We start from the raw sequence: 9,163 nt of genomic DNA, 5'->3' as shown, positions 1-9,163 counted from the left end.
AATTAAAAAATACTGGTATATACTGCTTTCTTGCATTTTGATGTCTGTATTGCTTTATTTTATAATTTCTCAATATTCCTTCAATTTTTTTTATGTCAATTCTTGTATTTTTGTTTGTTTTTTGTCAATTTTCTGCTGTTTTTTTATATTTTAACTTAGTACATCCACAGACAATTCAACCTTGTTGCTATGTATGCATTTTAAGAATATTGAAAATTGAATAACATATACCTGAAATAGAATGTTTAAAATTAAAGGTTGACTGTGCTATTTCTGGCCATCTAGAGGTGCCACAGCAATGATAAGATTCCATACCTCACCACCAACCATGGTAGGACTGACGTGGTATAGTCCCTTGATCTGTAAATGTCCCTTCCTGGGCCCCCTCTATTTTGAATTCCTGGATACGCATATTTCTGCAAAATATTCTGCATTACCAAAGACCAAAGGATCCAAGGTCATCCAGACAGGAATTTTGAACTGTTTTCCTTCTTAAAATATAACATTACAAACTGAATGGCTATGTGTCCTTTAGGACCACTCAAAGCTGCCAACTCTACTTGATAGTTTACCATTTTACATTCACAGAAATTCAAGTAAATGAGAAAAGGCATGATATGTTACCCCTGGGACATGCTACATTGTCTATAAAGCACCTCCCAGGTTACTAATAGTCAAGCTATCTGACAGGTTTGTCAATTTCTAGCATAACCGTGTTTGGAGAAAGGGGAGAAGCTAAGACCCTGGGGTCTACAGAAACTGGAATATTTAGGACCATTTAAGCTGTAATGAAAAGCTCTATTATGCCCATAGAATTTTTGAAAAAGGAAAAAATTTTGTTTCTCTTTTTTTATTCAATGAGTCTAACCAACCATTATTATTTATTCTTGTAAAAAGCTACAACATACAAAATTAAAAAAAAACCAAAATCAGCTTTAATTAAACCAGTGATTTTTTGGCATTCTCAACATAGGTCTAGAGTGGGATGGGACAATGTGAGGTGTTTGTAGAAGACCACATACAAAAATCAAAAGTATAGGCCTACTTAAGTTGTCAGCTACAAAGGAAATATATTTGAAATATCATGTCTTATAAAAAAAACTTATGACTGGGCATATTGTTCTACAAGGAAGTTTAAAGCCAGTAATTCATCAACATGTCAAATCTACTTTCCATGATATTTATACGACTCTTTTGTTCCATGAATTTTTTATGCATGTGAAAATGGATGAATTGAATTTTCAAAGTGTAAATATATTCATTCCCAAGACGGAGCTCAAATTTGTTAGAATTAACTGGCTGGAGGGTGTCAGTGTCAGGTGAACGTGTTATTACTTTGCAGCCATTGTTATATATTGTTATAATTCCTTATACATGGTGACAATTTAGTAGTATTATACACCTTTGGCTTGATATGGACAATAACAATATAGGATAAAAGTTTTAATCTATGATGGAATTACAAATGCTCAGTCTTACAATTCTTATGTGCTGGAATTCTTTTGTAAATTTTTGTTATTTTTCACCAATAAAGCATATTTCACTGATTTTCCCCATAAAAATTTAGAAAATATATAAGTTCCTTTCACCTTGTATTGTCCCCTAATAATGGCAAAAAAAAATCATAAAAAATAATTTTGAAATTATTAACTCATATTGCAGTAACACACAAATTATTAACTTTAGCATAGAAATTATTGGAAAAAAATCCATACCCTCTCTTTTATAATAAATAAATAATAATAAAAATAATAACAGTGACTGGAAGTTCTCTCATTTTTCACTGTAAAATTACGGGTAAACATTTTTTAAAATACTGTACACTAATTTCTATGTTCAAGTTGACAATTTCTACTGTATACTTCAAAGTTAATTTCAGTAATGATTCTTATGTTCTTTTTTTAAATTTTGCATGGACAATACACCTTTCAGTGAAGTAACAAAATTACATAGCTGAGGACTCCCATTCTGTTTCATGTTATGGGGGGGTGGTGGTGGGGGAATATCCAGGGTAGGAAGCATAGGGGAAGAGTTTTCAAAACAAAAGTCTTGCGCTGGCAAATTCATCAAACTTCAAATAGGATTTTAAAGGTTTACCATCGGCAAGCTTTAATATTTAAATCAGTAGTTGATGAAGATGATTCTTTGATCCACCTCTGAGCAGCTTTGAGTTATCTCTTGATTATGAAGAGCTGTCATCCAAAACACGCTAAATAATAGATCTTCTGCTCCAAGGAGAGATTCTTCAGTTAATCCTTTGTGATGAAGTGCGGGTCGCTTATGAATTCAAAATGGATCTTCAAATTCTGTATGCATACAATCTCTCTTAGGATTTATGAAGTACAGGCCTCAGTATGTATTCAAAATGAATCTTGAAAATCGTAGGCATAAAATGACTTGTTAAGAGGAGTTATAAGTACAGGTCAGGAGCCTATTTAAATGGATCTTCAAGCTGTATACATAGAATGAATTGTAAAGGAGTTTACAGGGTTAAATACTTTCAAATCTTTAAAGTATGTTTATCATGAGGTAGGCTAAATTACTATCAAGTACTTTATAAGTAGACAATTTCTATGACTATTAGTACTGTGTAAAGGGTTAAGTTGACATTCCAGCACTTGCAATGTGATTGTTATGGCTATTTTTTTTTAGAAAGGTCGACTGCAGAAAGATAACAAATGGTCAGATAAATAGACCGCCTCATTTCACTTTAATTTCTACAGTTTGTTTTTTGAATTACATGCTTCGGAAATGGCACTCCCTCAGAATTTTAAAATTGTTTTTGAGTGCTTCAACAGGATCTATAAACATCTAATATTTTTTTTGCAAAATTATGTTAGATATTGTATTGTTTAATTATTATTTTTTATTTATTTATTTATTTATTCATTCTGAAGCAATTATAAGTAAAATACATTCAAGGATCTAAAAACACAGAAAAGTACAAAAAAGCAACTTATTTCCACTGTGGTACCTAGAATTACATACATCCCTAGAATTACATAATTAATAAAGTTTGGAAAAGGTAGTTTAAAAGATAAATCAAATATATCATTCCTGATAATATAAAATTTGTCTCAGCGTAATATTGCTCAGGTGGGGGGGGGGTGGATGCCTGACCAGCCGAACTGCTTCCACTGCCCCTGTTGGACACTCTGCCTGTCCTTAGTGGTGTAGGCCTGCAGTATCTAATCCATGTATTTTGCTATTTCAACCTTTGGTAATTGCATTTGTTATTAAATTTGTTTTCATGGTTTAGATTACAATTTGTTGATAATAAAAACAATGTGGCATATTTTTTTCAACCTCTAACATTTTCTGCCAGATGGTTATTTCATGTGCATTCAAGCATGTCTGCCTCCAGCATTAATAATGTCTGCTGTAAAAGACACCATCAGGCTTAGTAAGCCTTAATATTTTTAAGAACAAAAATGGTAAAAAGTATATAGACAAAGAATTAAGATTTATTAATAGAATCTTAGATACAAAATTTAATGCATGCATTTGAAATCTATCTTAATATTCTTTTGTATGATAGCTTTGAGCCTCACATTTACAAAAGTAAATACTGTACTGATTTAAGTAAAAGGGGCCCACAGGTGAATATGCCATTGCTGCAGCTGTGGGAGAAATTTAAGTAGAGGAAAGAAGAAAGTTTTCTGCAGTTCTGATGACTCATCAGTTTGGCAGCTGTAGTTTGGTTTAGTATATTATAGTAGAGAATTTTAATGGACATATGACCAGGTATGACCATGGACCTAGGTAACCTCAGTTTTATATTTAGATAAATTGTTGATATTCCCAGAATTTTAGTATATTTTTACAAGATTCTTGATGATGTTTAAACAAATGACATACAAACATACTGATATGGCTTACTATGCCTACATACAAAGGTGATGTACAGCTGTGATATACTGCTTCATGGTGCCACTACAACCTTCCTCAATTACTGCTCATCACCAACAGGTGGGTGACTTGTTTGCAGAAAACATGTCATATATTCACCTGGGAATTTATTTTGTTACTCCCCAAGTAGGTTGCTGGTCATCTGGTCACTCAAGGTCATTTAGTGACGGGAATCATAGGGGCATCAACTTGAGTTTTTTGTATGTACACAATATTCATCAAAAAGATAAAAGGAGAAATAAACTACACTTTTAACATAACAGATTTTATGTGACAAATATGTGTGAATTGCCCATATTTGGGCATGATGATGGCATATCATTCCCATATATGGGCAATTTACATGTATTTGTCATATAAAATTTGATTGATTGTGGATAGAGCAGGTGAAAAAGCAACATATATTTTTTTTTTATTTGCGCTTTTCCCGGCCTCAAATCTGGAAAAATACTGTTTATGAATATTTGATCAATACAATAGATTGATTGATTCAGAATAAATTCAATTACAAGATGTATTGTATAAGTAATTAGACAACTTAATTATTGATCTTGGTGATGTTTGTCCTCAGAATATTTAATCTCTTTCCAAATGGATGCTTCCTGTTTTACTATTAAATCAATCTTTGAACACATTTGATTTAATTTATTTTTATGAACCCTGTCAACCAGGTGTGTGTGTGACTATAGTTGTTGACCTTCTCAGAACATTTACAGCTTGGAATTCAGATACTTAAAACATTGTAGCATTTGTGAGGTGTCCACTCCAATCCAAAATTCTACTTATAAGGCGCATTACAGTATATAATGTGTTAATGCGCCAATTTGAGGGAGTGGTGTGACCATGGAGGAATTAGTTCCTAAACTAACTTCGCCATGATGTGACATAGGGGAGTTGACATTTCGTAATATGGATTTGTTGTAACCCAAAATTGTTGCAACTTTGCTGCCAAGTTTACGTAATTTGCTGAATCCGGGTTACAAACTGTGTGTCACCCATCACAAAGCTTACCTCAAATATCCATAATACTATTTAAAAAATTAAATCATATTTTCCCTTTCTGTCCAATTCCAAATATTTGAAATTGAAATTTTGGCTTGGTATATAACAAATACATTGTCCCTTATTTCGCCTGACTCTTATGCAAAGATCTTATAAACACAAGATAGCGTTCTCCGCGATTTACGTGTAACAAATAGAAGCGTCGGTCAAGGTTCAAAAGTTTCCCATTTAGCAAGAGGGCGCCATTCATGCGCTATTACCGAAGAGAAAAAGTAATAAGTTTTGGAAGAGGGCGTCCTATCTGTTGCCATGGATCTGAGATGGTTCCTGTTCTGCTGTTCACAGGCGGTGTACTGTATGGTCAGATCAGAGCGGTCAAGGGTCAAAAGTTTCCAATTTAGCAAGAGGGCGCCATTCATGCCTTATTAGAGAATTTGCACGCGTAAATCGCGGAGAACGCTATCTTGTGTTTATAAGATCTTTGCTCTTATGCGAGGTTTATTCGAGGAGCAGAGTAAGCAGACTCCAATTAAAACCCGACGTTGGCTGGGTTTGAACCGGAATCTACCGTGCAAGAACCAGAAGCATTACCTGTCGGCCAATTCAGTGGCGTATCTGGGGAGGGGAGCATGCCCTCCAAAAATTACTCGCGCCCCCAAAAATCACAGTCAAGTTAAAAATCACATTATTTTGCGATTTCACGCCCCTCAACCTGTCTCTTATACACATCTAGATGTGTATAAGAGACAGCATTTAGTGACGGGAATCATAGGGGCATCAACTTGAGTTTTTTGTATGTACACAATATTCATCAAAAAGATAAAAGGAGAAATAAACTACACTTTTAACATAACAGATTTTATGTGACAAATATGTGTGAATTGCCCATATTTGGGCATGATGATGGCATATCATTCCCATATATGGGCAATTTACATGTATTTGTCATATAAAATTTGATTGATTGTGGATAGAGCAGGTGGAAGAATGAGACAATAAACTGTTATTAACAATACAAACTGAGAATATGTACAATAATGCAACAACAGTGTAGAATGATTGGCTCTGTTTCTAATAACCTGGGAAAACAAGGGCTTTGTATATCAAAGAAAGGCATTATGTAAATAACAGATAAAATAAATTAATATTGATTAATTTTTAAAGACTCAATTACAAATTGCAGTAATACTGAGCCTAAAAATGTAATTATTAATATTAAAATTTAGAGCAGGTCTTTGTTTTTTCAAAGGATTTTAAAATTATAATCATCATCTGCATCTGGCCTGCCATCTGTTATAATAATGGGTGTGTCTATGATGTAAGTAAAAAATCAAAGCAATCACAAATGAGAGGGATAGAGAGCAGCTTAGCTCAGTCGGCTAATCTGATGGTAGCCACTGTGTATGCACTGAACTGTGGAGGTCTCTAGGTTCCCGGTTCAATTCTCATCGCTGCCAATATTTGTTTACCTTTCCAGATCATCTATGAAGAAATTATGGACAACAATGTGTTTGATTAGTTCATGGAAAGGTAAACAAATAAGAAGAATAACAATCACATTATACAACCAAGAATGTCTTTATTAAGAATAATGAAAAAACAAATAGAAAGAGGCCTTTGACAAAAGAAAGCATTTTGTGTTTGTTTTACATTTACTTACCATAATCCTGACTGTGTCGGCATTAATCGCAAGTGATAACGCTTCTGTCAATGTGTAAGCTACGGATTACAGATGCAAATACATTTTTTATGCAAGCGAATAAGTCAGGATTTCATTTATCCAAGTTATCCATCATATTGGTACTCTAATCATAGAATGCATCTCTATTATTCCTGAATGTGATTATAGATAAGTTTATAGAAAATTAATAGTCATTGGCATTAAATCATTAAATAAAGCATATCATATACAGTAATAATAGTACTAATAATAGTACTACTACTACTAATAATAATAATATAATAATTCTTAATTTTTCTTCATTCTACAGCAATTGGAAATCGGAAAAGTCAGGCTGAAGCCCAAGGGACCTGGCAGCCGTACCACCCGACTTAACTAAAACATATAACGAACACATACAGATACAAACATGGTACAGTACATTCAAAATTAAAATTTGTGAACATTTATTTTATTATTTTCATGCTGAGATATTTCTACTAAAAGGTTTGCATTCAAATCAAGTACATGAGGAAATAAAAAAATCAAATTATATAATGTTTGAAATTTAAAAGAGCACCCTCTAGAGGACAAAAAGCAGGTGATTAATTCCGCCTGAATAACTTCCCAGATTGCCTGCAGCAAACTTGCAAAATAAACAAAAAACATTTTTCTTGTAAACCCTGGTAATAAATCTCAGGTAGATCATAATTTACATCACATTTTATGTCCTTAATTGACAAATAAACCTGCTGGAAATTATAGTAATGGTACTTTAGCTGCACCAGCATTAGGATTATTGGTTTTGTCTGCAGATGATAATTTCTCTGGCGTAAGAAGTATACATTAGTTGAGAACTAAGCTACTGATTGTTAGGTGACTAGACGAGATATGCAACACTTTCAAATGACTAATGTTAATTTCTTCTGCCGTGATTCAGTCACAATTATCATTTTCTCAGTTTCAAGAGAGGAATTCAATATCAAATTTTGCTTTTATAATTTATCTATTTGACTCTTAATAACTTTGTTACTTTTAAGACAATTTAACATGTTTTATTAACCAATCTATAGTATGAATAAATATCAATTTGAATCAGTTGTCACGGTTGTGAGTATCTAATCAATATATAAGCACATATATCAAGTAGTGACCTGGTACAAGGTGGGGCAAGGTATTTTGGCCACTACACCCAATGAAGTCTACTGTATACTCCCTCACCAGAATTGTAATACCTACCCATGTTGGACAGCTTTTTACAACTTGAAAACAAACCCACCACAGGACTGCACTGCAAATGATCATGATCAGTGTCCCTTTAAACTCACATGTCGAAACGTTGCACTGGCCACACTGCCACTTTAACATACAATCTAATAATGCAGTTTCATATAAAAATGATTACTGTCTCTTTAAGCACACAATCAAAGAAGTGTTTGCATGTTTCACAGTCTTTTTAAACATACAATCGCATATGCATTTTGGACGCTAGCTCAAATAGCTTGATGAAGTCATGTTGCTAACATCGATGAAAGCTTGCAGTAAGTTTACATCATTATGTGCTTGGTTTATTATCGATAAGACAGTTCTACAATCTCACTGTCCCTTTAAACACACAATCTAAGAGCTGTCCGCATGTTGCAATTATGACCACTGTCTTATTTAACACAGATTAATATGTAATCATGAGAGATCAAATTTGTGATTTGTTTGTAGATGCAACTTAAAAATATGTATTGTATTTTAAGGTGTACAACATGTTGGCTCATACTCATTCATGAGAAGCAGGGAAGTACAAAGAAAATTTCAATTACACATAATGAATAGCAATTATTGGGAGATAAAAGATAGAAATTGGAATTCTTCATACTACAAAAAAGTATCTAAATTATGTTGATTTAGATTTTGTCATTATCGAATATAAAATATTAACAGATTCGGACCCAATTTAGAATTAAAGAAATTGGATGATGATTTAGAGAATACAGAGTCATACTTTTAAATACCAAAGTTAAGTATGAATTTTTTTGATCGTTCAGTATTAACACTTGGAGCAAAATTGCAGCGATGGCATAAATTGTACCCAGAATTGGTGCTACACTCAGGAGATGATTTAGACGGTGTTCATTAACTTTAATTTTCTTAAAATAATTAATACAAAGTGAAGTTAAAAGGTCAACTAATGAAGGGATGTTCAACTGATTTATAGCGGCAAAATACGGGATATCAGGAAGGATCACACCAATCGCGCGCCGTTGGATTCCTTCAAGTTGTTTCGTCAATATCATTGCTCACCAGATAGACCAGCAAACCAAATTCAATAATAGATCTAATGATGGCACATTAAACATGAAGCATAATACAAATACTGTTATATAAATTAAATATAGATTTAATCAATATAAACTATAAATGAGGCTTGCCTTCCCAAAACCAGCATCTGTGACAAAAAAAAGTGCAAATTGACTTTTTAATTTATTCGTATTCTAATCTTAAGCTTTAAAATGATGGTCATTTATTAGAATTCTCTTTATTATCACCAAAGTTATGAGTAAAAGTATTATGGCTACTCACTATTAAATTACTCAGTTT

Source organism: Anneissia japonica, unplaced genomic scaffold, assembly GCF_011630105.1.
Source record: "Anneissia japonica isolate Jap-2015-1 unplaced genomic scaffold, ASM1163010v1 scaffold6016_len257023_cov185, whole genome shotgun sequence".
Taxonomy (NCBI): domain Eukaryota; kingdom Metazoa; phylum Echinodermata; class Crinoidea; order Comatulida; family Comatulidae; genus Anneissia; species Anneissia japonica.
Note: the sequence above shows the minus strand (reverse complement) of the source record.